General features: G+C 41.0%; 1 protein-coding gene across 4 annotated transcripts in view; it reads right to left on the bottom strand.

The window, feature by feature from the left end:
- Positions 1 to 27511, bottom strand: part of WWOX (WW domain containing oxidoreductase) — a 471250-nt gene that overhangs the window by 119721 nt on the left and 324018 nt on the right. Inside the window, exon 9 of one of the 4 annotated variants that reach the window (XM_065028520.1) lies at positions 1 to 27511. This exon is cut by the window's left edge and continues 5957 nt beyond it; it is cut by the window's right edge and continues 101638 nt beyond it. The exons of the other annotated variants lie outside the window; for them this stretch is intronic. The gene's annotated coding sequence lies outside the window, so the exon portion shown is untranslated. 4 annotated transcript variants of the gene reach the window in all.

Genomic DNA, 27511 nt, shown 5'->3' with positions numbered 1-27511 from the left:
TTCCTGCATCCCAGCGGAGCTTTACCAGGGGGAATCTAGAAACCTCCCTGCACAAATAGTGCAGGAGGGGAAAAAAAAGCCAAGAGGAAAAAAAAAGCCTGCACCTCATTTGCCCTTCCAGTGACCAGGAGGGAGTATTTCTTTCTACTTTTTTCACATTACAATAATGGCTTCACAGCTCTTGAAAAGAGCGCTAGTGCAACAGCAAATGGTGCATGACACGCTGCAGCCCTGCTCTTTGTCGCAACAGCTCCGCTCCAAAGAAAGTCCTTCCTTGCCTTCTTTTCCTTGCCATTAACTGTGATGAAATGAGTTTTTCCCCCTTTTGATTCCACCCCCCGCTGTCTATTACAGTCTGACCTGATTGCACTTATGCACAGATTATTTCATAGAGACATCCTTTTATTCAGGTTTGCGAGTTCATGCCTGCAAGGTTATCTGTTCACAAAGCAACGCCTCGCTCCTCGTACTCATTTGTTTGAAATCTGATCTCATTGATAAGAACAAGACCACTCGCATTGTATTTGTCAGATAAGTAGCTCCACGCTGGAGCAATAATTTTTTGGTGACTATTGTCAGGGCTCCAGTTAAAATACATCAACCGATAAAAACGCAACTATTGTAAAAATAACCTTGCATCAAAAGTGTTGGCCCTTCTGTTTTTCCAAGGCACGCTGTGTCCTTTTCCTTAATAATAATTTATTATAGGCAGAGCATGTTCTCTTTTTCACAAGAACCATTTTTAAGTATTATTGTTTAAAATATTCCTATTCCAGCACTGCCATTGGTAGCACTGAACTTAAGGAAATAAATAAGTAGAGGATCAATGTTTCACTGATTGGTTGAATTGGGTTTTGATTAATTTTAATCAAACTGTTTACTCAATTCTGATATGCCACCATTGCCAGCAATAATAAACAGATGAATCACGTCACTAGAACGAGGTGCAAACGGCCAGAGCCGCATTTAGCGTTTGTGATCCGACGTTAATGAGGCTGTGGAATCATCAGGAAGCTGATTAACTTCAGGTCGGTTTGTGAAAGCTCTGCCCCGGTGCAGCAGAAGCCGCAAACACACCCAGAGGTCGGGGCCGCCAGGAGGGGAACAAAACAGCGCAGACAGGAGCCCGGCTTTTCGAAAGCCCTTGTCACGGGAAGCCAAAAATGCACAAACGCAGCTTCTCACGTGGAGAGCCGGGCAGCGCCTCACGTAAACACCAGCAAAAGGCAAAGGCGAGGAGCGCTGCTCTTCCCCTTATTCCTCCCTCCCGCTGCCCCCCCCGCCCGCGGCACCCGCACAAAGGGCGGCCGAGGCGCGGGAAGCGCCGAGCTGGCGGGCGGGAGCCGCGCTGAGGAGCACGGGGCCCGGCCGCGGCCTCAGCGCCGAGCCGCCGCACGCCCGGGCCTGCAGCTGATAACGCTGTAATAGTCCTCCTTTGAGGACTGGGGCTCCTGTGTGCTGATTACTCATTTATCACACCTGGCAGCCCTGCTGAACTATAATTACTCTTCTCTTATCCGGCTGCACTGTCATGTCCGAGAGGAGAAGAGAGGCAAAGGCTCCTGCTAATGACACATTACCCTCTTGACAAGCACTTGAAGGTTTTATTGTAAATATTCAAGATATAAAACATCTGAGATTCCCTTTTTAATTATAAAAAGCAATTTTCTGTGCCTCCCGTTCACCCCCTCCACAGCCACCAACAGTAAAGTTTAGGCACAGTTATCCTCCGCTTCTGCAAACAAACCCCTTCTCCTTTGTCACATTAACTCATTGCTAGGAGGTAACTCTGGTATCTCTCTGAAATTATCAAATGTAATGCCTAGAAAACGTGTCATTTGAACAGACATCACTCTCTACAAAAGTTACATTTCTGCCCCAAAAGGAGGGGGAAATGTGCATTTATATTAAAAAATTAGGAAGGGGGAGTGGAGAGAAAAATCATCAGCAAATAGGCAGCGAGTGAGCTGCTCATTGGGCAGCTCTCGGGAGATGTGTCTCTTACTGAAAGGCCTTTCATAAGCTAAAAATTAAACCTATGCAAGTTGTTGTGGTAAATCCAGGCTATTTGTGGGTCTCCAGATGGAGGAGTAGGAAGCCAAATATTTATTCTCCTCCCCGCTCCCTCTATGAGTTGTAGAGGTTACAGAAGCTACGAGATTCCCCAAAAGAGTAGGGGAGGCTAAATACCACTGTGTGATATGAAGGACTGAACACCTAAAAGAATCTTTCATCTGAGATATAACAAGAGAGTCCATTAATACTCCAGCTCCTGTAATGATAATACCAAGCTCCATTTTCCTAGGATGGGAGCAGATAAAGACGTGTTTCTCATGCCATCCTGCTGCCCCAGCCGCTTCTCCCTTTGTGTATCGATAGGCCGGAGTAAGGGCACTGGGTGCCCTTTTGGCGCATTCATCAGTGATGGGGTGAGAGGACCAAACAAAAAACTCCAGAAAAGGCTAGCAGCCAAATTTCTAATAATATAAGCACCAGAAAAACATAATCTAAATATATAAATGGCAGAGAAGAACGTCTTGGAATAAGAGCACTAAAATAAAAGCACAGACCTGCCACCTAAACCTTGACACCTGCACTTTCTCTGGGTCACCTCCAATTCGCTGGTGGGGTTGGATCACGAGATCCCGATACTCAGATTTCGGTGTGTTAAGACGTGGCTTTAGGTATTTCCCTATGTGCTTACATAACCTTTGTATATACTTCTATTATATGGCACATAAACTCCTTTTAGTATTTTTCACAAGTCAGACTCACCCCAAGGAGACTGTGCCATATTACAAAGAGATGTTGTGAAATAAACTCAGGAAAATGGAAAACTGCTGCACTTTTTTGAACGTGAAAATTAGAAACCAGTAGAAGAATCGATGTCTAGATCCATGTGAGGTTAGGGACAGTTTAGGATTAGCTTTAAGTCCAATGGCCAAAAATTCTACAAGATTCTCAGTCATTTTAAGTTCCAAATCTGAACAAGAACACGAGAGCAGATCGTCAGAGTAATCACAGGTTTTCAATTCAGGAGCCTGGGGGTTTTAAATCACAACCAGAACCTAAATGTTAGTAGCCCTTCAGACACAGGGGTCCCTTCTACCACGATCTCTAGGAGAAATATACTGACACCTAGTTTCAGATGAAAGCATTAATTTCATATTTAATTTAATGTGATTTCCTATTATAGTACTAAAAATAGGATTATCCACCAATACAATTGCATTTTACTCGTCTGAAGTTGCAGTCTGTTTATTGCCTACATGCATACGACCATACAGTGCTGTACAAAACAAGCATGGCAGAATTCCTAGAAATGCTGTAAGTTGCTTAACCTGTGCTTAACCTTGATAGGCAGGCTGAATTCACTTTAAGCAAAACCAAACAAACAAAAAACCCACCCAAACGACAACAACAGATCCATTCACGAACATCCACAAGCGCATTGACAACACCAAACTGCAAGGTACAACAACCAGGGGTCTGCAAGCATTGCAGAGGGACCTGACTGCAGACAGGGTGCTGTGCAAAGGGGATCCATCGTGATGATGCTCCAGACCTTTGCATCCCATTTCTGAGTAGCTGCACACTTGGCTTATTTACTTATTTTTCCTGAATTCTAAGAACTGCCCACAGTGGGAGGAAAGATTATGTGACAGATACAGAAACTGTCCCTCAGAAATTGGTGCTTTCGGTTCTTGCCTAGTTTGCTTAACAAGTGTAATGGCTGTGATGGCCATCCTGACCAGACTAGACATGGGTTCCTTGTCGGGAGCAGAGCAACACGCGGGCGATGGCTGGGAAGCAGTAGTACATTACATGCTGCTGTGGAAGCTGCAAACATTTAACGAACGTAAACGTCCTGCCAAATTGACACACAGGAGGACAGAAAGCAGCAGTCATAAAAGTCACTCAGACTCGCACATAACTACTCAAGGCTGCGTTTGGAGCATGGACGTGATTTAACAAGTGGATACAGCGGCTATTTTCTAACAGATCACATGGATTTGTAGATACTGCTCGCTGTTGTGTAAAGTACTTTGAGGTAATTAGATAAAAGTTACTCAGTGCTCTTAGAGGTGAATGGTTCAAACTACTATTAGGCTACGAATTGCTGAACCCCCCGAATACCCCATCTCAGCACACTGCGGTTCACCCTTTGAGGTGAAACAGTCGTTAGAATGTCACGTGTCTTAACAGAAAAATAATTGCAACGGTCAGGCTTAAAATGACCATTTTCTCCACCTTCTCACAACGATTTCAGGATCCGAGAGTGAAATATTAACAGTCTTGCTGAACCAAAATTATTCCACTTCTCTCGCTTTCTGCCTGCTTCTGTCAGAAAGCCACAGAGCATTACAATTGCAGCGCACAGCTAACCATATAATTGATAACTCCCATGTCTATTCACTGTGGGAATCTGTCAGTTAAAGTCTAAAGACACATACGCGCACTATGAAAATGAACTTACATAAGTCTTCCTGTGAACTGAATGCAGCCAACATTTTGATGTTTAATTGGCTGGGTCCGGTTTACCAGCGCACACGTGTACTTGAGCAGCAGCACACTGTACTGGGGCTCTTTCTGACAGATCTATTTAGGCGGAAGGAGGTATATTTTCCCAAGGTAATTGCTCAGAATCACGCTTTCAAAGTCAAACTGATTCAAACTTTGCTTATTCGCTCTTTGCAGACACACAAGTAGAACTATTTGAAAGCAAATGAAAAATCCATAGATCAATGTAGGGAGCCTTTCCTACACAGTGCCACAGAGGGAGTCTATTTCAAATCGGGCTGGTTGTCAGCAGCAGTTACTGCCAGCATCTTTTTAAATATACATCTTTCCGAGTAATACAGGTCTTTGAGATAATGAAAGATTTGCAACTACTATATTATCCGCCAAGAAGAAATACATATACCTGAGCTGGGTATGCTCCCACGCACAGGAATGCTCTTGTTAAGCATGAGGAAAAAATAATTGACAGTTATACAGGTGTTTGTGAATATTTTTTTCCTAGACTTATTCCTCTAATTAATAGGCTACGTCTGACAAAGTGCAATTTTTGGCGACTGGTTTTTCAAGTGGGCTTAGTGACTGGATGTGAAGGCATTTGGAAGTCATCTCCCTAGACTTTAGGCTGCCTCATCACACATATGCCACGAAGACCACAGGCCATACTCCTGTTTTACTTGTCTACAAAGCAGAAGGTGTTCTAGGTCTTCCCATTGCCAAAGCAAATAGCTACTCAGAATTTCCTAAAGTTTGACATGAATTGCACCAGTTTAGACAATCAAGATATATTTGGCTTTCTTTTCTGCCCATCCCACCACTCCCCCCCTCAAGGCTATAAAGAAATCAAATTATTTCCAGAGCATTTGGTCTTTTCCAAGTCACGATTCAAGACCATTTTGGTAACGAGTTAACCTCAGAAGGCTTTAGCACTTGAGCTACTCAAGAAAGGACACCAGCTCATGAAAAATTTTCATCAGAGTCTAAGATTTTGTTATGGGGTGAACCGAATGGGGAAGCTAAAGACCATCAGCATCCTTCTAAGCACTGGCCAGCATGGACTTGCACACCCACATCACACAGTGTGTTTGCGACACAACATTGAGAGCATCTTCCTCCAGCCAAGCACCGAGATCAGGGCTGCAGCCCCCCCGTGCTGACAAGACGTTTTATAACTGGCCATTTTTAGAGGCAGTAAAACTTGGAAAGAGAACACCTTCAACTGCGATGGGGAAAGAAAACACTCATAACCTCTTCTTCGCCCCCTGGGTTACAATCCTTTATGGTTTCTTGGCTGTAGACGTTACTGTCAAATTTTCCTACTATACCCTATCAACCCCCAGACTTTCTTGTCTTTATTCATCCAGGATTTTAAAAAAGATGACACTGACACATCTGGAGCGAGAGCACCTTGACTATAAGGGGGGATCAGCTGTGTGCTCCCAGAATTAAAGCACTTCTTTCTGTCACCGTTCCCGGAGCATCCCTTCCAGCCCTTCGGTTTCAAAGAAGATAATGATCCAGAGGACTGAATGGTGCGCGCGGCTTGTGGCACGAGCCTTCATCTCCTGGAACACAATGCACTTCAGAACCTGCGGGGCCCGCTTACAGTTCATGTAAACACAGGCATACTGCTCTCCCATTTATTTCATTTGTTCTTCCTCTCATGAAAATATAAGCTAATGGAAAAATATTTTTACAAGGTATTACTACACATTAACGATAAAACTAGTGAGCATTAGTTCCAGAAGGGCACATTTTCAGTCACGATGAAAAAGGACACATAAATTACCACTGCGGAGCTTCACAGCTCCATTTCTGGGCCAACCATGATTAAATTAACTACAAAAAGACACTTGACACGACCAGTGCAACACTTGACTGAATTTGGGAGTCAAGCAGGGGTCTCACTGAACACCGGCATTTTAAACAAACCCGTCTTATAATAGATGCCACGTTCATGTGTATTATTTAATACAGTGGGGTGCTTAGTACATTGTTAATGTTTCAACAAATCAAAATAAATTGTGCCTTCGCGTCCACCCATGTCTCTGCTAATAAGCTGGAATATTTTCAAGATACGTGGCCTTGAAAAAATAAACTCAAGCTTTTCACGGAGATCGTTTCTGAGAAGGCACAGCATATTATTCAGTTAACACGTGTATTAATTTGACTCATTAGATACTCATATTTCACCATCTGATCTGGAGGCTGGTTATTCAATTAGCTGTTTTATTCCTATATTTTTCAGTGTATTTTACTGAATTCAATAAACTACTTTATAAATTCATTTTGTTAGCAGGCTGGTTTGTTCATTGGGCTTAATATAATTTGATTTCCACTGTAACAGCTGACTTATGGGGATATTAAAGAAAAACTAGGGTACTTCTGCACAAAACCGACTTCTTGGAAATAGGATAAAGACATTCAGAAAACTGCGCTTGCTGCTTCATTTTTTTTGCCTCTAAAAAAAACAAAGCTACTTGAAAGAAGAAAGTTAACAAGTAAGTTAATTGCTTAACAAACCATAAAAAACATATAAAGGAACTAAAGAGAGAACAGGCACATTCCAACTAGTGAAAATTCAGGACTATTTTTAATAATTGGAGTTCTTAGGGGCATAAGAATTATACATCAGTTTAAAAGCACGAGTAATGTTTTGAACTTTACAGTAAGAAATCTGTATCAATCCTTTGCCTCCCCTGAAATGATAATTTCCCCTCAAAAGGCTGCAAGCTTCCCATAATGTATTTTCAGAACCACAGGAGTGAAGACTCAGGGTTGAAAACTTCCATTTAGAGACTAAAAGGCTCAGGGAAAGAGAAAAGAAAAGCCAGCACCCCATCCCAGAAATAAAGCTGCCATTGTCACATCTTCGTCAGACCGAACCATAAAAACCCTCTTGTTTTGGTGTTTATCAGACAATATCGGTTATGAATGTTTGAAAGGATTCTCTTTTACGTCAGCCAGGTTATTTCTGTAGGCTGATTTTTCAGAGCCACCTTTGCATTGAAACCTCCAGGTTTCACCAAGATGATATTTCAAGAACAATTCTATTTTTCTCTCTTTTTGTCACCTTCGTAGCCTTTTCCCAGCTGTATCCCCGGGGGAATGGAAATACCCAACTGCAAACGTGACAGCGCTGACTTCTGCAAAGTAGCTTAATTACTCATTATGAGATTCCATCAACAGAAGCTCCGCTCTGTGGTTTTGTAATAAGTCCTGTTATCTTTCCTTGGATTTTCATTCCTTCACAAAGGGGGATATGGCAGCGCTTTCCACATCCACGTTTTATATGGAGAGGAATGAGAGAATTTTAATGCATGAATTTGAAGTCATTAAGAATGCTGACAGCTGTTTAATCCCAGAGGAAACAACAGCTGAGTCCCAACTGCACCAACAACAAATACAAAAGTAAAAGAAAATAAATTAACTCTTCATTGCAGCCCACTTCCAGTACACTTCCAGTACACTTCCAGTACACTTCCAGTACACTGTGGAGCAAGCGCTTCATGCCCTACCTCTGCTTTTTGTCAATTATTCAGTTACAGAATCGGTAACTTCCACTGATGGAAAAACAAAAGCTACTCCATCCTGACTGCTAGACTTCAGTTCACAGGGCAGGTTTAGTAAATGATCCTGTTCTTAATTTCCCATTAATTAAACGTAAACCTTCCCCCTACCAGAATCACAACGTGAAATAAACCAGCACAACAAACGCTAATAATATAAAGCATAAATGTGTGCGAGCCTGAGCTCATGAAAAATATGGTGGATTAATCCAAAACGGATGGGGTAAAAATATATTTAAATGGATTCTGCAGCAGAAATAGAAAACACAACATGGGATATGCTGCAACACTGCTACCATTTAATTTAAAATGGAACGCTTACATACAAGCCAATGACAGCAAATTTGCTTTTGTTCTGTTCCCCCCCGACACACACACTACAAGGACTTTTGAAGGGTATAGAACGAAAAGTGGTATTTATAATATGTTTAATATAATATATATAATATATATGTTTAATATATAATATATAATTAATATAATATGTTTAGAATACATACACACTTCTCCTTTTATCTCTCTACTTTTTCACTGGTTGTGTCACCATTTCCCATGCACATATTTTTTTTTGAGTTTTGCTACTGACTAATATTAAAGACACAAGCGATAGCTGATTAAGACATATCTTTACAATCTGCAGTACTCATGTAACAGATAAAGCTTCATAAGCCCCGTCTTGGGAAAGCTCCCATTCATTTCTACCACTAGACTTTAACCAGATGTCTAAAGTATTCGTGTTATAAACAGCAACATTATATGAATTTCAATCTCGCTCTTTGTGTGACCACGCTCCCTGCTCGGCAGCAGCTGTTTCCCATCGCCGGCAGCGGGGCGGCCGCCGCGGCTCGCCCAGGGCTCCCCGGCCCGGCTACGTGGCCACCACTGCCCGAGCCAGGGAGGCTCTGGGGACAGAGCGGTCCGAGCGGGACCAGCTCTGGGATCGGGGGAAGCCGCGTGTCAGCAGGTTGATGAACTCGAATCCCAGCATCATGGAGAACGCAAAGGTCTCCCTATTAGACTAAACCAGGCGATTTCGGGCGCAAGAAACGCGCTACTCAAACACTTTACAACAAGACGTGCAGTCGTATTTCCTTGCAGTTAATACGGCAGAGGGTGAGGGAAGAACAGATTTTTACCTTTTGATGTTCGGAAACAGTTCATTCTCAATGGGGGAATATTGTGTGACAAATGTGCCAGACTCCTCTTTTTTTTTTTTTGTGGTAATATTGCTCTTTGCAAATGGCACACATCCAATCCAATTGAATGTAATAAAATGAAACAATCTGTGCCATCTTCAATGGGCTTAATCTATACCACGTTAATGAATCCTTAAACAGACGTGCATGATGTTTTCCTGAAATACATGTAGTTATACTGTGCTCAGTATACTTGTCAGCTTGAAAATAATTTCTGCTTGAGAGACCACCTGCTATCATCACCCTATTTAGAAGCAGCTCATATTTATTTGGAAAAGAGAAATAATAGTTAAATAAAGAAGCTACTTCTCTTACCCAAGCAAAGACAGTAAAATAGCTCGAGTCCTCTATGCACACTCAGGGATTTCTTTTCCCCCCCTCGCTTTGCACCAGCTGCTTCAAAAAATATCTGGTATATTTGTACTAATACAGCAATAGGCAAACACTGCTTGTTAGGAACTCCCCATCATTTCCTTTCTGATAAACCAGAACGCTAGAGTTGAAAAGATGAAATGACTTATGTTGCAGGTTTCAGACATTATGCAATATGAGTTTCATTATACTGTATCATATAATTTTAAGTTATTAAATATGCCAGAAGAGCATATTTGTACTTGATGAAACATGCAGATATGAAGTATGCAGTATATGTTTTTTCTTCTATGGAAAGAGAACAGAAAATTATAATGCTTCTGCTCCCTAGCATTTATTTGCTGCATAACCAGACTAAATTAGATCAACTTTTCCTAAAAGACATCTAAAGTAAACCATATTATTATAGCAAATACTATCGGGAAAACCACTAATTTTCACCTCTAAGAGAATAAAATAATCAATAAGCTTGTGAGAAACCGTATGAACACCAGGCTACAATGCCTGAACGGACGTGTAAAGAGTGTCCAGCCACACAGACCCAAAGCCAAAGCACCAGGTCCCTGTGCAACAGGGGGTGCAGGATGTGTCCAGTTGCCCACCTGCTGTAATGGGATTGCATTCCCGCTACATGGGAACTCGTGACTTTCTGCTTTGGTAGCCTAAGTGAAAAGGGTCAAGCTCACCACAGTGCAGGGGAATCCAGAAATACAATTTCCCCTCTTAAAGCAATAATGCATTAAAAAAACAAGAGAGGGGAAAATTTACAGGCCAGTTACTTGCGTGCTAATCTGGACTACCGACATCAGAAAGTGAACTACCAACGCACAAGAATGTTTCTCTTTTGCATAAACAAGCACATTTAAAGCGCATATCTGGTCAAAATGTGATGTGCAGACTACATTTTCTTAGTTTCAGTGTTCACTAGAATGTCCTAACGTGCAGAAAATTGACTACATCTATGTTGGTTTGAAGACAATCGGGTAAAAACAGGTTTTGCACTGCTGAGGGTTCCCTAACTGTTCCTAGCCACCAAATCCCAGACATCTATTCTTTTTCTTGATGGATAACACCAATTTTATACCAGCTTGCCACTGTGATTAGGTTCATCTCATTGTATGCACACATGATCTTCCGCTTCTTTTTGCAGGAAAGCCCCTCCTGCTTGACAGCAGAGGTGACAGGACTTAACAGATGGTTAGATGACTCTGCTTTCTGATCAACAGAATTTGCTCCCTATTTTATATCCGCGTAGTTGTGCACAATTTTAAAGGTGGAAAGAATTAACTCGGTGTCCCAAGAAGATTTCAGCTGGGCAGGTACCACAGTGGCAATGTGGTAGAGCCTGTGCACGGCTGTTCTCTGAATGAACCATTGTACAGCACGACAATGCCTATGCTCAGCCTGAATGCAGTAACCGCCATCGTTTTTAATGGGGAGGAAAAAGCGTGTTTTGTTTTGGTCTCTTTCTTTAGGATGACAATTGCTCTCCTCAATAATGGATTGCTGCCACAACACGCTTTTCATCAGATTATCTTAAGAAACCCCATGTAAACGTCAGTTGTGTTAGGGCTAAGTGGCACTTCTGATACAGCACATCTGAGTAGCTGGACCTCAGAGACTTCGCTAATTTGTTTCCTGGTGTAATTCCAAGTGTCGGTTTTGAGCTGAGAAACGCTTTGTTGTGTTTTCTGGGGTGGTTTATACAGAATTCCTCTCTGGGTGTTCAAAGGTGGAAGCTGAGACTATTGAACACTCAGGCTGGCAACACCTACATTCACAAGACTGGGAGTAAGATTATTCTCATTACAGAAACTCTTCCTTCCCTCATACTATAGTTTATTTTTCAGGGACACAAATCTAAATCTATGCTTCTATGCTCACTTTAAAAAATGACATCAAATTACAATGCAACCTATTCTATACACTGAAGTTCATTGACTTTAAATTCCTGGATACAAATATTCACCCAAGTCTCACTCGTTTAAATGGTGGTAGACTTAAAATACTATTTCTGCAATTGTGTTAAATGTCTTGTTCAACTTCAAAATTGCGCAAAAGAATGATAACTTGCAAAATTAGAGAAAGCTGGTAGGTGCTATAGGTTCTATCAAAATGTGTTTTTAAATTATTTCAGAATCATAAAATCTTTCCATAGAGAGTGCTTTGAAACTGCACATTAAATACAGAGCTTCTGTGAACTGTATCCATTTTTACTCCAAGCATATATTTCCATGGGGGTTCATACTGTCTTTTTTGTCTAGTTACAGTAGCTAATAATGCAGTGAATTTGCAGTAATAGAGTAAATGTTATTTTGATGACATTACCTGATTAAATTAAAGATGACATTAAAAGGACCATTTCAATAGAAATCAAAACCTCAAAAAGCAACTGTGGTTGAAAAAAAATCAGTCAACTAGTCCCAGTCTTATAGAGACAACACGATCTTCCACTCATCTCTAGATTAGTGATGGACTGAAAAATGAATTCAGGTGACATTTGACTTGTAAAGAGACAAGTCTTCAAACTATGAAAAAATAATGCTTCACGGATTGTGTTTTTTACACGGACACAATTTGAATCTGTTCACCCCAAAATGGTTCATTCAGCAAACAACATGAATACGTAGCACTGAAGACGGAGGTTTGAGAACCCAAATCATATCTGCTGGTACAGCAACAATAAACCACCAGAGCCATAGAACAATAGCACAGATGGAAGCATTGCTCACCTTCCCTACAATGCATTTTTACCAAATTGCTAAAATGACAAGAAATCCACTTATATTCATGCATGGTGGAAGGGTACAGAGCAGAAGAAAAATAATATTAAGTGAGTTATAATTACTGGAAGTTTTCTGCTGCATAGTACTAAAGAAGCCGTAAAAAACTCCTCTTATGAGCTGCAAGTTCACATACATGAATCAAGTGACTGTTTGAAAATCCCTCGACTTAAGCTCTCAGAGATAGAATATACAGAAACATTCCTGAATAACGTGATTGTGTTACGAATTGCAGAGGCTTCACAGGAAAAAGATAAAAGATTGAAGGTATGTGGTGCTTGGGTCCCATCCTTCTCACAGACAAAATACCACCTTCAGCCCCCAGGAGCTGTGACATCTCTGTTCTCCACAAACAAATTCATGGTCTCTGCAAAATGACAGGTTCAGGGCAGACAAGTATGATCTGGCAGACCAGGCTTGCTACCACAGAGTTGTTCAGGGTACGACTGCTTTGCTCTGTGACCTCAAAGAGGCATCTTCGTGCTGTCTAAACCGCGTGGTCGATGCATGTGGACACACTGAAACGCACGTCGCTGACCTGCTGCTTGCTCCAAGGCCGTGTTGCCACAGTCCCGATATACCTGTATCCTGCCACGGAGTCCATACGTTTCACAGACTCTCCTCCTCACTACAGATATTCATCAGCCCAAATTTTCATTTCATAATCGCCATTTAGGTAAGATGAAGCCAATGCCACTGACAGCACATGAGCAGGAACCCACCCATGCCGGGGGCTGATTGTGGACAAGGGTCCATCGGCAGTGGCCTCAGGTCAGGCTGTCGGGCAGGACACCGGCAGAAGCCTCACAACTTCTGCAGCACTTAATACAACTGCAATTTAAGCCACATTAAGCTCCAATTCAAAAGCTTCAAGGAGGTTCTACAAGCCAGAGAAATTTATACCTCCAACACGCTTCTCAGACAAAAGTCTATACATTCCTAGGTTTGCAGGGGCACCTGTGAGAACAACCTGTTCAACATTCAAGAGAATCGGGGGGGGATAAATTCATGAGGTGACAATCACAATTACAAATAACTGCCCCCATACTGCCAATGCAAAGGTGTCTATCACAAAACTGCCAAGGGTTATCAGCTCTGGTATTGAGACAAAATATTTGTAATGTTTTAAATACTATTTTAAGATATTTACTTGCAAATAATGACTTCTTAGCAGATATTGCATATTGTGTTCATGTTAATTACAATACACCCACAAAAAAAAGGCACGAGCAGTTAAAAAGAAAAAGGCAGAACAGGTATTTTTTGACACAGTGGCATATAATTTATAAATCACAAACTCTTAGGGCATGAATTGTTAAGGACATCATAAATCTTACAGCTACTACATAACAACAATTATTATATATGAAGACATTCTGTCATAAACCTTGAAAACCATGGGCTTCTCCTGATTTTAGTTACTTGTTGTCAGGGATTTGCTCTCTTATGTTCTTTCTAAATCCAAACATTTGCTGCCGTGTTCCTCAAAATACTAAAGAATACATTTAAAAACTTGTAGCAGTAAATTCAGTAAATCTGGCCATATACTTTAAAACAGACCTGCACATTCAGCCCAGATGATGGAGGTGATTTTTGCACATGTGTATTTTCTGGTACTCAGTAAAGAGCAGACAATTTTTATTCCTATAATTGTGAAGTTTTTGGCAAGGGGTTCCCATTAGAATCATTGGGCATAACGCTTCTCGCAAAGAACACAAGCCATAAGCAATATTGCCCGATTGAGCCTCCCTTCTTCAACCGTTACCGATGTATCATTTAGAATTTTAGAGCAGGATAATTTTTGATTACATGAGAAACAAAACTCTTAGTGAATTTCCGACAGTTCTTCTTGAAATAGTGAAATAATTTTGGAAGTATTAAAACCAGACACATTAATACATTCAAAAAATGATAGAAAGTTAAAATACACGGTTTTCTTTCATCACGGAAGCCAGGTATAAAATTAAATATGAAAATGTGGTATATATTTTCATGTTTTTTTTTTTTTTTCCTTTTTTTATTTTCTGTATACCTCACTTGCATAGATGCAAAATTAGGCTTTAAATTTAGAATACACAGGAAGTAAAAACTGTTATAAATAGTCAATAGGTGAAACATCACACTTCATAGTGCCAAAGACTGTGGGATATGGGGCAGACCAGTTACTGGACCGAGCAATGCAAACTATTATCTGCCGGCTTTATTATAATAACAGGTTATCTGATGACAGCCTGTGTGTCCTGGCCTCAGCACAGGCTGCATTCTCCATACCACTGCTGCTACATTTTAGAAATCCATTAACAGCTAATTCACCCAGGAAACTTGAGATTTCTGTATTGAAGCATGAAAATCAACATGCCTCATGCAAACGTCCCATGGGAGCAGCTGTGCTCAATGTTTCCTCAGCAGAACTTTCCAAAAGAACACAGGACACCTTTGCACTCCCATCTGAGCTTACGCTAAAAATCCCCAAAGCACCTGTTCCACAACAGACGCAAACATTTAGGTATAAGGTACGAAACATAAATGCAGGAGACTTCTCCCCTCCCTTTTTGTTTAACTTTTGAAAAGAATGGCAATGTTGCTGTCTTTATTGCTTCAGATACAAGCAAGAAGTAGAAATCTAAGTGGCTTGAGCACATAGAATATTTATCAAACTCATTCGCTTGGAATGAAAAGTGGCATCCTGATTTCTCATTTCACTGGACTTCTTTTCCACTTCTTTGCTAGATAGTTTAAATATTTAACAGAAGGCTAATTTGCTGTTCTGCCTGTTGGAAAGGTTAAGTTTTAAAAGTAATTAGATATTATCGGGGATTTTAACCCCGGGAAGGCTCCATCTTGCAGATCCACATTGGCTGAAGTGTAACACTGGCATATAATGCTGGTTTGATGTGTCTCATTTCACAGACGTGGCATGAATTTCTACAAAACCCCCTGATATTGGTCAAGTATCACAGCAAAGAAATGCCACTTTGGGAGGAAAAAAGAGGTTCCTGCAAGATTTTGACCATAAAACAGAGGTTTTGAAAAGTTATGGGCTTGTGATGGTCATTGGGGGAAGGAAGACTAGTAACAGCAGTCACAAAAGAGGCAAACTCAAGGTGGTATTTCTGAGCACTGCTTGGCATTGCTTTAAGTAGCTTGCTTTTTACAATTGACTTTAAACAGAAACAACCAAAAGCCAGATTCTTGGGTAGTACCAACCTAAATGCCTTCATAACATTACCTTTTCCCATAAGCTGTTACTTCACTTTCCCACAAGAATGGTATGCAAATATAAATGAAAGACGAGGTGGCCCCATCTTGAATGGGAAGTGAGCTGTGTCCTGCAGTCATAATGAGGGAGGGCAGCGGCCCGTGAAATCTTTTCACCAGAAGATCCACACCATAAAAACATCTGCAGACCTGTGGTATACAGTGCACTGCTTTATAATCAATATTCACTCAGAACACTCTATAAGTGGGCATTTTGTAACCTGATGCTGAATTTTAACTGCACTTTGTTTGGATTTGAGGGTAATCAAGGACAAAGGAGCAGGAGGTCAGAGCTGCTCCACTGAGATAAGCCAACGTAACATGGGGGACCAGCAAGGAGATCTTCTGTTTACCTGAACTGTGCTGAAACCTCCAACTGGCCTTTCCATGACAAAGCGTTAGAGAAGAGACCCAGTGTCTTTGAACTAAATTAGGTCAATACTATATGCAGGACAGGATTTTATGAGGGTAGGGGCAGAAAGCTGTCACTTTCTTTTAATTTCAATAAACCATACACAGCATCTTTTAAAAATTAACTAGCTCATAAAAGTTCATCAGTCCTGAATTGTAATTAATTTCTGTGTGCAGAAAGATCATTTGCCCATAGGTGTTGCTTACTCATTTAAATCAGAGCCACTGCAGCTACCTGACAATTCTATTAAAACTGTTCTTGATGAATCCCAGCTTTATTTAACAGCTTTAAACACTGAAGCATTAAAACAAAACTGTGATACCCATACTAACACAGGTAAAATTTCTATCCGCCTTTCATTGGCTGTAGGTGTTGAGATAGAGCGGTACATAGAGAATTCTTGATCTCTCTTCCAAGCCCGACACTAGTGTAGAGACAAAATTCACACCCCATGCCCTCATAATGGATGTCAAAAAAAAAGGACAAATATACTACACATACACCTCAAAACAGGGGTGACAATGCTTGTCATTCCTTATTGAGAAGGACCATTTTTATCCATTATATACGCTACTGTTCAATACCTCAGTGCAGCTAGAAAACCAATTCTTCTGCTGTAATGACATAACCAATATTATTATATATCAAGCCTCTTATAAAACCTACAGCAAAGAAGATCCCATTATTTCCCACAAGCAGCTGTATTCAGTGAGCTCCTATACAAGCGTCCCAAGTGTTACGGGAAGGAGCGTGTGTTTTCTCAGCCACGATCATCTCCTGTTTACTCAGGAACAAAATACAACGTGTCAGATTGCTGAATCGGATGCCACTTACAGCTTTAATTCACATCTTTTGCATGGCTGATGAAATGCATTTTCTCTCCCTCCTGGTGTATTATGTGCTCGGGGAGCACAGGAGCGGCACCCCCAGCCCCGGCAAGGAAAGCCCTGACCAGGTAAGCTTACACTGCTCCGAGGAGTTCCTCAGCCCTCAGCAAAATACATTTTCACTATCACAGGAATAAGTTCTAAATCCTGTGGAAAGCCAACATCTAAAATGCCAAGCCTTCAGATTCAGGGTTCAGATACCCACGTATGTAACTGGAGCCTCCAAACTTCCAAGTTCAAAGCTTTCCTATCTTTGCAAACCGGATCCAAGCAGGGCTCATTACATCCAAATAACAGTGTCTGCAGAAATTTCAGCAATAAATAGTGAGCTTGACCTTGACTTGATCTCTCAGTTCCCACTGCAGAGGAAGCTTTGAGCTTCACGTTGGCAGCAATAGGCTTCTCTCGTCTATGCTCTGGTCTTAATAAAAGCTTTTGTAAGCACATCCGAGAGGAAAAAAATAATATTGTAATGTCTATAAGGAAATAAATACATTATATTCAGTCTTCTATGAAATACAAATTTATAAAATACTACTCTTTCATCACTTTAACATGTACTACGTAAAAGAAAAGTTGATACGAAAAGCACCAATCCACTTGCTCCTTCCCCCCATCCATATTTAAAAAGAAAAGAAGAAGAAAGGCCAGGTAGCCAAGTCAAGCATTTGAAGTTCCAGTGTCACAATCACCCCTTGGTTTTCAATATGATGTGCTGCCAGTGGGGTATAAACCTATGGAAAGCTGTAACAGAAACAATTAATTTTCACACAGATAGACAAGGAGGCAGAATTAAGCCGGTACAGACAAGCGTGAAGTCTGGCCTTTCCCAAATTCAGTTTGCAAATTAGAAATTTAACAATGTTAGGTTTTTAAATTTCTAGAGAATGTGCTCAATTTAACACACACTTCAACATTCCATTGATGCTTCCTTTCGTTCCACTCTTAAACAAGGCAATTTGCTTCACTACTATCACCGTCATCTTTCTATCCATTCTGATCAAAACAGTTTCCCCAAATCAAGGCCTTTCTCCTCGGCTCATCGCAGGTAATGACAAGTTGCAATCTCACAGCATTCTCAAAAGTTTCTTCTCCAGAGCAAACAGATGATTTTTTTCAAGTATCCACACCAATAATACAGTGTAATAAATGTTGACTTTTCACATCAGGCTAGTTACAGGTTTAATAGAGACCTGCATTTATCCCAAGGGGCGTCAGACTCGCTGTTAAAATTATTGCAATATTGGGTTGTGAAAATACAGAAAAAATACTGACAACACAGAAAGAGCCATTTTCCCACCCAGTACAATATAGAGATGCTGGTGAGTTCAAAAGGCATCAGGGAGAGATTTATTAATGCAGCAAAAATAAGGTCTTTGAGTTTAAGAAGCAAAAATACCCACAAAAGAGCACTAACACCACTCTTAAAAAATAGTTTTTTGTCTACACTTGAACTCCTCTTCCCAGCCGACCTCCCGCTGCACAATGAGGCAGAGGATGCCCTGCAATGTCGCATGTACGTAAGAAATGGTTGGCTTCATCCCAAAACTAGAAAACTGAAGGTCAGTGCGTGCCCCGCTACTAAACAAAGTTACAAATTCATGTCGTAAAGCTTGTTCTGAAGTTTTATCCTGAGTTTTCGCATAATCGTAAAATAAAAATTCCTAATTATTGGGAAGAACAAATGCAAACGGAGGATTCTCGCCCCCCGTCCCAAGATCACACTGTGGAGGATGCAAATACAACGTATGGCAGGAATAACAAATGCTTTATTTTCCAAGCGCTCTCCCATGATTTATGAAAGGTGTACCTCACTGTGGGAAGATAATGCCATTTGAAATGGTCCATTTCATAAATCTATCCTCCTCATCCCCAGCTGCATACAGGAACTACCAGGAGCTCCTGAATCCAATAATGTTTTCATCCTCTATTGACAAAAAGAAAAGACTTTGTTTGGAGCGAGGTAATGATGCAGTTATAGAGGAGCAGCGGCTAAAGCTCGGTCTCAGGGGCTTTTGTTGGCATAACCATACAGCTGCAAAGGAGAGGAAACTAGTCTAAACAGAAAGAAGAAATAATCAACGCACGCTACATCCCTGATGTCTTTTTAGTGCTAGCGGCATTAATTATAATGTCTGCCTAACCTTGCGCACTACCACATAACCAAATGCTTTGCCTGGATTTTCTCTTCATCCCCACAACAGATTTGTCACTGGGAACCCAGCTGTTTCCCAGCCCAGTGTATCGGCTTGTTTATCTATCTGCAATAACGCTTCCAGAAGAGGTTTCTATGCCAAATGTGGTGGTTGCTGTAGATGGGGACTAATCATAACTGTAACTTAAATTCATTGTACTGAGCTGTTTTGTTGTTGCAAACAATGGCAGAGGGTAGAGGGGAAAATACTTACTATCCTCAGCAGTATGGAAAAATTTTGAGCTGGGACTGGAAACTTAGAAGCAATGCTTGGAGAATGGGAGTACGGGGAAATCAAGAGGCAAAATATGAGATGAAAACATTTCTGGGAGCATTTGACATGTAAATGCAGCCAACAGCAACATTTTATGAAGTTTTATATTGTTATTACTCTTTAGCAAAGAGGAGCTGGAAGCCCCACAAGTTTCTCATTTCACTGTGGAAGAGTTGGTTGTCCTGCTCGTTTTGCCATCTCTGACACTCTGAACAGTAGCAAAGCAAATGTCATTAAAGAAAATTAGGCATATATCAGTTCTGTTTTCGATACCAGTTTAGGTTTTGCTTTTTTAAGGGAGCTGGAAGCTCTACACTGGACTGGCAGAATGTTTTTATGAGTAAATTTTGGCAGACTCCTCATCCTACTGAAGTGAAACTCAGTGCTCTGACCAAATTCCACTGAGTGCTTGAGCAATGCCATTTTTCTACCCACAGTTTCGGAGCCTGGTAAAATGGCCTTTGTAGAACATGAAATTTCCACGGCTTTGGCAAGAACTTTACAAACTATACACATGTTTTGAACTGTCACTTTGAGATCTTAATTTACATACTTCGACTTGTGCATGAAAAGCCATTTCAAGGTCAGCTTCTGCAAAGAACTACTGAGTAACTCCATTAAAAGTCTACTGGCACTTTGCATATTTATTTTTCTTCCCTATAGTATGCGTGGGATCTCATAAATCAGGACAACCAAACAGAGGTCACATTTAGGTGTGCACAGTGTGTTTCTGCACACAGCATCAAGGTGTACTGCAAATACCAGAGGTACCCAAGAGTAAGAGCAAAGAAACATTGCTCCCTAGAATATATACTTATTTCCAGGGGTACAAAGTTGTGACTCAAGTCTGTTGAGAAGGACAGAGAGAAAAAAACCCAACGAACCAACCAGCCAGTCCTTGTGTATTTGGGAAAGGCACAATCTCTCAGAATACACGGAGCCCCAACTGTGCCTGTAGCACAAATTGTGTAAAGAATACAAAAATAAACCACTAAACATAAGAGATCATAAAACAACAACAAAACCACAAGATGTTTCCAAGCATCACGTCTCTCTAAAGAGGTAAGATTTTATCAGACACAGTGAAAGTCTTACTGCAAACATTTACTAAATGATATTCTGAATTCTTCTGGAGATGCAATCAGCACAACACAACTCATCATCACCATCATCATCATTGCTGCCTTTGCTGTTTGCTCTCCATCCTTTCAGAACCATATCACTCTTGGAAAGAAAGGAAAGGAAGAACCCAAGACTGCTTACAGTCATGAGTTTTTATATCACACCTGAGGCTACAGATTGTAGGAGTGGAACTCTAAAACACAGCAGAGCTACGAAAGCAGCATTGCTAAAACAACGGATACGGGAACACCAAAACTAATCAATTGAGACAGTAAAGATGATTGCTTTCCACCAAAATAGGTGACACAAACTATAAAAGACCATCCTGTGCTGCCAGATCTCCAGGCAAAACGGCTCTACCTTACAATGCTCTTTTATCACGTTGTGGGCTTGGTTTTGTTTTCTTGAAAACTGTAGCCATGTGCACAATATGGGGTAGGAATACTGTATGCAGGGAACTGTTCAAATTCACTCCATTTTGAACTTGATTTTTGCAAGTGCATCTGTGCAAAAATTAGCCTGACGTTTTCTGGAGGGCCAGCAGTATAGAGCCATTGTTACATTGAATTGTAGAAGATAAGCTCTGAAAGTGAAAAACTGAATAAAAGACTTTTCATATAATGCTATGATTATACCTAAATTAAAAAATACGGTCTTTGGCTTTGCTGGAGCATCTAAATCCCTTGGTCAGTTGTGTGCATGGGGGTTATAAACTTGATTGCTCTAAAAAACTCCTCAGACTCAAAAACTTCACATTTTTGCATTTAAACTTGCTTTTTCAGGAGGAATCACGGTTTCTGGTTCAAAGTACCAGCATTTCAGATGACAGTTAAGGACTTTGCTGAATATCAGAGTGTAAAATCTTGAAAACTCCACTCACTGGAAAAGGGTGCAGCCCATTGTGGATGTCTTCCCCAATTGTGCAAGGCAGAAAGAAGCAATAACTTGGGTGTCTGTGGACACTAATGGAGATCCATGTGTACTCACTTTATGAGAAATGATCTCCCATTATGAGCCACAGGCCAAAGTCAGGCCTTCTCCTTCAGGTGTGGGTGTAATTTTGATGGGACGATACTTCTGGATTCCCTGTGTCTCATATACCCAGTAGCTTGGGTAGACATCCTGCCTTGGTCATCCTGACTGACAAACTCCATTAAAGAGCGGTTTGATGTTCATCATGAGCAGATTTCTTCTTAATATGGATTAGGACAGATATCTACTAGCAGGTTTATGGACCCAAGGAGCAATGGTGGGGACAAGAGGGACAAACTAAAGAACAGCAGTTTATCACTACAAATAACTCTCCATCATCCAAATTACTGTGCACCAGTGAAGGTCCTGTCTCCTTTTCAACCGAGTCAAGATGAAGAAAGGCCGGCCCGCGACCTGGCGCAGAACAAGGCATAAGAGAACAAGCACACTGAGGATCAATACAAACAAAATACAGGCAACGTTAATTGCTTGGAGCATTAATAGACCACGTGAGAGTAGAAACCAGCTTAGTTTTGAAAACCAAGGGTGTTCATCTGCCTGGTTCTCCTGGGGTGTTCTGGGGTTGTGTGTGTGTGAATGCCGCATTAGGCACCCCAGGATGCAAGAGATGAGTTAGTTGTACCCCATTTTTGTTCCATCACTTTTAATACTTGGCAGCACGCTCAGTGCCTCTTGATGGGTTCATTGCAGTTATTCAAAGCAAAAAAAAACCCAACCACCAAACCCATCCAAAGTTTAAATACATAAAAAGCTTATTTTTCCAAGACTACGCTTGATCTTTTCCTTAGGGTGAAGCACACACCACAGCTTCAGTATTTTTTCTCTCAAGAAGATCAGCAATTGCTAGACACTTCATGATGCTGGAAGAATAATTACAAAAGAAAAGCAAGCAAGCTTCTATAGGAAAGTTTTGTGCTCGTAAGACCAAACTTGGAGCCTCAGCACTTGTAAATGGCCCCTGAGAGCCCCCTGTAGTTGTTGACTGGTAAGGATTGAAGGGGTTTTATTCTCACTGCAAGTGCTACCTTCCGAATCACGTTGCTATTGAAATCAGCTGGCAGCGCTCTAGTTAAGTCCAGCTTAGCACACCACAGGCTTTGTGAGCTGTGCAGCTTGGGCTCCAGCTCACCTCCTCTCTACCATGCTGGTATATTTGTTTTAGCATTTGACAGTATCTAGCAGATTTTAGATGGCTTGTTTAATGACCTTTTCCAAAATCTTCCATTCGTTTCTTTAGTTTCTCACTTATTCTCCCTTTTTCTTTTTAAAATAAATCACCGTTATACAAACAAATCCAGCAGAAGGGAAAACATTCAGTACCTAGAAACTGAAAATTTGAGTATTTGCTTTTTATGGGGCACCGGAGTCTCCTAAAAGACAGAACTGCTAGAAAACTTAAATGATGAGGACAAAAAAGTTCACTCTGTGGCTATGCAAATACACCGCAGCTTCAAATAGCTTTGAAAAAGAATTTCAATAGTTGTGTTTCAATTTATGGTCTTAAAATGCCTGAAAAACACATTCCTACTTTTTAAATGGATTTTTTTTTAAGTGAGTCTTAAATACACTTTGATTATTTCCATTCTTGACATTATGCCTACTCAGGTATTTTGTACAGCAATTTGAAAGCAGAAAGGCAATTCCTAGCAATACCAACAGGTATATATTGATTTAACAAACACCTCCTCTTAAAGATGCACTTTCTTCTTCCTACGGAAAAGAAAATGTGAATTTAAACTGAATAAAGCCAAAAGCTAACACACATTGTCTATAATGATTTCTTTGATGGAGAAAGCTCAGGTTCAAGTTCATTATCTTGGTATTTTCAGAAGAGTTTGCCTGCAGCTCTTAGGAACAACATTTAACTGAATTTTATATGTGAACATTAAAGAAACAGTAATGCACAGGTATAAAATAAGTGATCAAACTGCAAGTAAAGTGCACAGTTTTCTCCCTGTTACCTTACACTGCTATTATCTTTTCAAAAGACGTCAAAAGCTTTTCTCAGGAATTCTCATTTTTCACACGCTTTGGAAGCAGGTACAATTTAACAGCTCTCTATAGCACTAAGACATCTGGAGCAAAAGACGGCTATTTACTTCAAAGCAAGAGATTTTTGAAGGTGGAAAGACACAGGCAGAAGCGGAGGTCCAGAGACACTGCTATTACATTTCTGGGTTTAACGAAACACTAATCCTAAGAATATTTTATGTAAATATGTATATACAAAGGACCAACTGCTTTTGTAGGCACATAGACTATACAACCAGAGGCCAGAGTGATCAGCACTCTCTTTTGAACTCCTGATTGGAGTTTTAGTGTAAAACACAAACTGCAATGCACGTACCTGCAGTCGTTATTTCATACAAGTCTGAATACTGATTTCATCTTAAATGGCAAATTAAAAGCCGGTCTTGCCCCAAAAGCAGTCTGAAGGACAAGCCTCGCAACACCCAGGGAAACACACGCACCAACACACACTCAGCGCAGGCTCAGGGTGGACGGTGGTGAAAAGGCACCATCCTGCACGGAGAACTGCAGCTGCAGGCACACAGCTCACAGAGGGCAGGGCCAGAGAAATCTGCCTGGAAATGGGATACAAAAAGGCATCACAGCCGTAATTTACGTCTCCAACATTTATGCGCATCCTCCCCTTTTCCTCCTCTTGCTCTTAAATTTTTCAGCTCTTCAAGGAAACAAAACCCTCATGTTGCGGTGGTTCCTCCTGGAGTCATAGCAGCGCAGCTGAGGGCACATCCATGTTCCAGCCTAAAACTGTTCTTTCAAGGGTTTTAAAACAAATAAAAACAAGCTAGAGAAAGCGACAAAAAAGTTTGTTCCAGGCTCAAAATCATAACATTTTACGAGTCAAAGTTTTCTGGTGGCAAAGGTAGAAGTAGCAGAACACAGCCCTGCACCACTCACACCAAGGACTGCAGCGGCCAGAGGGCAGGGGATGTTCAGCTGCTGTCATGGAGGTACATTTGTTTCCCCATAGCAGAGTGGGAACAAGGTACACCTGGACGAGGCTGCTGTGAGTAAAGCATCAATCTCCCACAGAACCCCTGTCCCTTTTTTCTGACTAACAGGGCCACTGTGTCCCAGGTCCCCTCCTGGGTCTGACCCAGCTGTCTCAAGCAAGATCTTCCTCTTGAACCTGCACCGCTATTCCATTACTGATATGCTGTGATTTGAGAAATAGACAAAACCAAAGCCAAACACCCACATGGTTGTGTTAAACTGTAGTAAAAATGAATAGAAAAAAATGTAACAAATAGTATAATCACGCAGAGGCTTAGGAAAACGAACATACGTCCTGGAGGTTTACAGCTCTTGTTTTATGACTGAGCTGTACGTGGATACATGTCTGCATGTCAGGTGTGCAAGAAAAGCCAATATGGTGGTATTGACTCTCAATTTTTTTACCTCAACACTGTTGACTGATTTTACACAAAGGTAATTACATTATATAACTTGCTGTGGCCTTTTTACAAGTTGAATATCAACCCAAACTATGTTATCTAGTCTGATCACTTCATAAACTGGTATCTAAGATACTGAAACAGATAGGATAATTAAAATAACGCACCTGTATTTATGATAATTTGTGCCCCCGATGCTTAAGCCCCTTATCTTCTATGATATATTTACAGCATTTTCATCTCAATACCGTTGTAATTATTAATACTTAGTGAACAGAGACATTCCCTTTCAACAGCAAACCATGCTTTTATCGTGCTTTACTGCAGCTAAAAAAGGAAACATATATAAAATCTTGGACACAGACAGTTAATCAAGCTTAACCATGGCCTGATAACAAAGCAAGCAAAGTGGAAAACGTATATGCTGGTGTGCCAGCATACACTGCCACACTTTTCATTAAGAAACAGCCTTATTTTGTTAGGATCATAGGAGAGGCTCCAGCTCCACCTACCAACCTGCATAATAAGCTACGGCGTCAGGGATATCATTAGCCTCACTATCCTATGAGAAATTAATTGTTAAGTGGACACAAAACTAGCTTGAAAGTTGTTTCTTTTTCGCCTCCGCGTTCAGGGTTCAGCTCCTAGTGAGACCTGCCGGGTCAGGAGTAACCAAGCTCCTAACCTTCGTGCTGTAGGGAAACAGCCACATACAGAGACATAAACCCAAGAACCTTGATGGACACCAAGCTGCCAAGCTACAGCAGCACTGACTTCCCTGGTGTGAAACCTTCCAGTGGCAAAACGGGGCTTTGGAGGAAGAGACAACAGCTGCTGAGCCCACCGGTACAAGCTCAACAGCACAACTCAGAGCCGCCAACATGGTGTCAGGGGACAGTTTTGTCTGCATCTTACAAACATGCAGCGGCTAAACCACGAGCTCTTCCTCCAGCAATGGAGAGGTGCAGTGTAGCAGCGCAGTGACAGCACTGCATGCATAACAAAGGTCAAACAAACAAAAGTGTCACGTGAGAATTTGGGACCGTAGCTCATGGGTCTAAGATGCACCTACGAGGAACATTTAAGATAAAAATATTTAACAGGTTTGTGCAGTACGCTTTGCTAAAGGGACAGCAGAAACTGGAATCTGAAGAGGCGCTTCACAGAACTGGATGCACACTAAGCGTCGCAAACGCTGCTGACAACTAAGTTGCTCCTAGCAAGATCAGAACTGAGGTTTATTCTTGCTCTATCAGATTTGCCTTCCAAGTCTCCATAGAGCAAAAGCACTAACACATAGACACAAAAGTCTCATCTTTAAAGCCGAGGTCTCCTCACTAAGCTCTTCTCTGGAAAAAAATATAGGTGGTGGGAGATTTATTTTTAAACAGATATTCTCCTGTCCCTGTGCCTTGGAAAAAGGAGATTTGTCACACGGAATTCTCCTCACTCCCTGAAGGTGAACATTGGATATGGTCATGCTCCCTCCATTTAGGGCATAAAGTTGCAATACACCCATATCTGCCTGCCAGAAGGAAGGGGGAAAGGGAGGGATGGAGCAAGAAGCAAACACTAATTTCTTTATATAGTGCTTCTAGTACCTTAGAGCTGGACTGGAGGGTCTGATACTAAACCAGACATTTTGTTCAGTCTGTCACCTCTGCACAGCGGAGAAATAAAGAATTCATAAATCACATAAATACTTCAGGTTGTTTCTCAGACTTCTAATTCTGTCTCAACCTTAATATTCCAAACTATTCCGAAATTGAAAGGCAAGAATTACAGCAGAACTTGCAGCAGTGTTAATCACTGCACAAAAACTAGAAAACAAACAAGGCTTCTTTCTGCTTCCTGTATGTATGTTTCTCAACACATCACATCTCTGCAGATCACGTGTGTTCCAAAAAGCAGAGCTAAATATCAAAATAATAATAAACATTTTAAGGTTAAAAAAATTCCTTGTTTTTTTAAACGAGAAAATAATTCTTCAAAAATTATTGAAATGCTCTCTTTTATTACCCCCCTCTGTTAAGAAGGGTGACATAGAGGTAAGTACAAGGTTTGGCTAGAAACTCAGCCTATTTGTCAAGCTGTAGTAACTGCTAATCAGGTCTAGAAATCTGGATGAAAACAAGAGAGGAAAGAAAGAAGGAAAGGAATACGAGGGGAAGAATATGAATGAGACCGAGAGCAGCTATGAAGGAAAACTTGTCTCCCACAATTAAATAGCAACAACATAAACCAAAAGTAAAACATGTTCACTGTAGCTGAGGACAACCCTAACATGGTTTGAAAGTCAGTAAGGAGTAATTGTACGTACTTTCCTTAATATGCTCCACCAGGATTTCTCCGAGCACCAGAAGCTGCTACCTGCTTTTGCATAATGATGCCAACCTGAGATCAGACGCAACAGAACTCCGTTATTCCCACATGGATTTCAGTCAAGAATTCAGAAGTGCTCTTTGGCATTACTACCATGATCAGCAGGGAAGGATTTACAGATGTAGTAAA

The sequence above is a fragment of the Columba livia genome, chromosome 13, assembly GCF_036013475.1.
Source record: "Columba livia isolate bColLiv1 breed racing homer chromosome 13, bColLiv1.pat.W.v2, whole genome shotgun sequence".
NCBI classification, from domain to species: domain Eukaryota; kingdom Metazoa; phylum Chordata; class Aves; order Columbiformes; family Columbidae; genus Columba; species Columba livia.
Note: the sequence above shows the minus strand (reverse complement) of the source record. Positions and strands in the feature narration are given on the sequence as shown.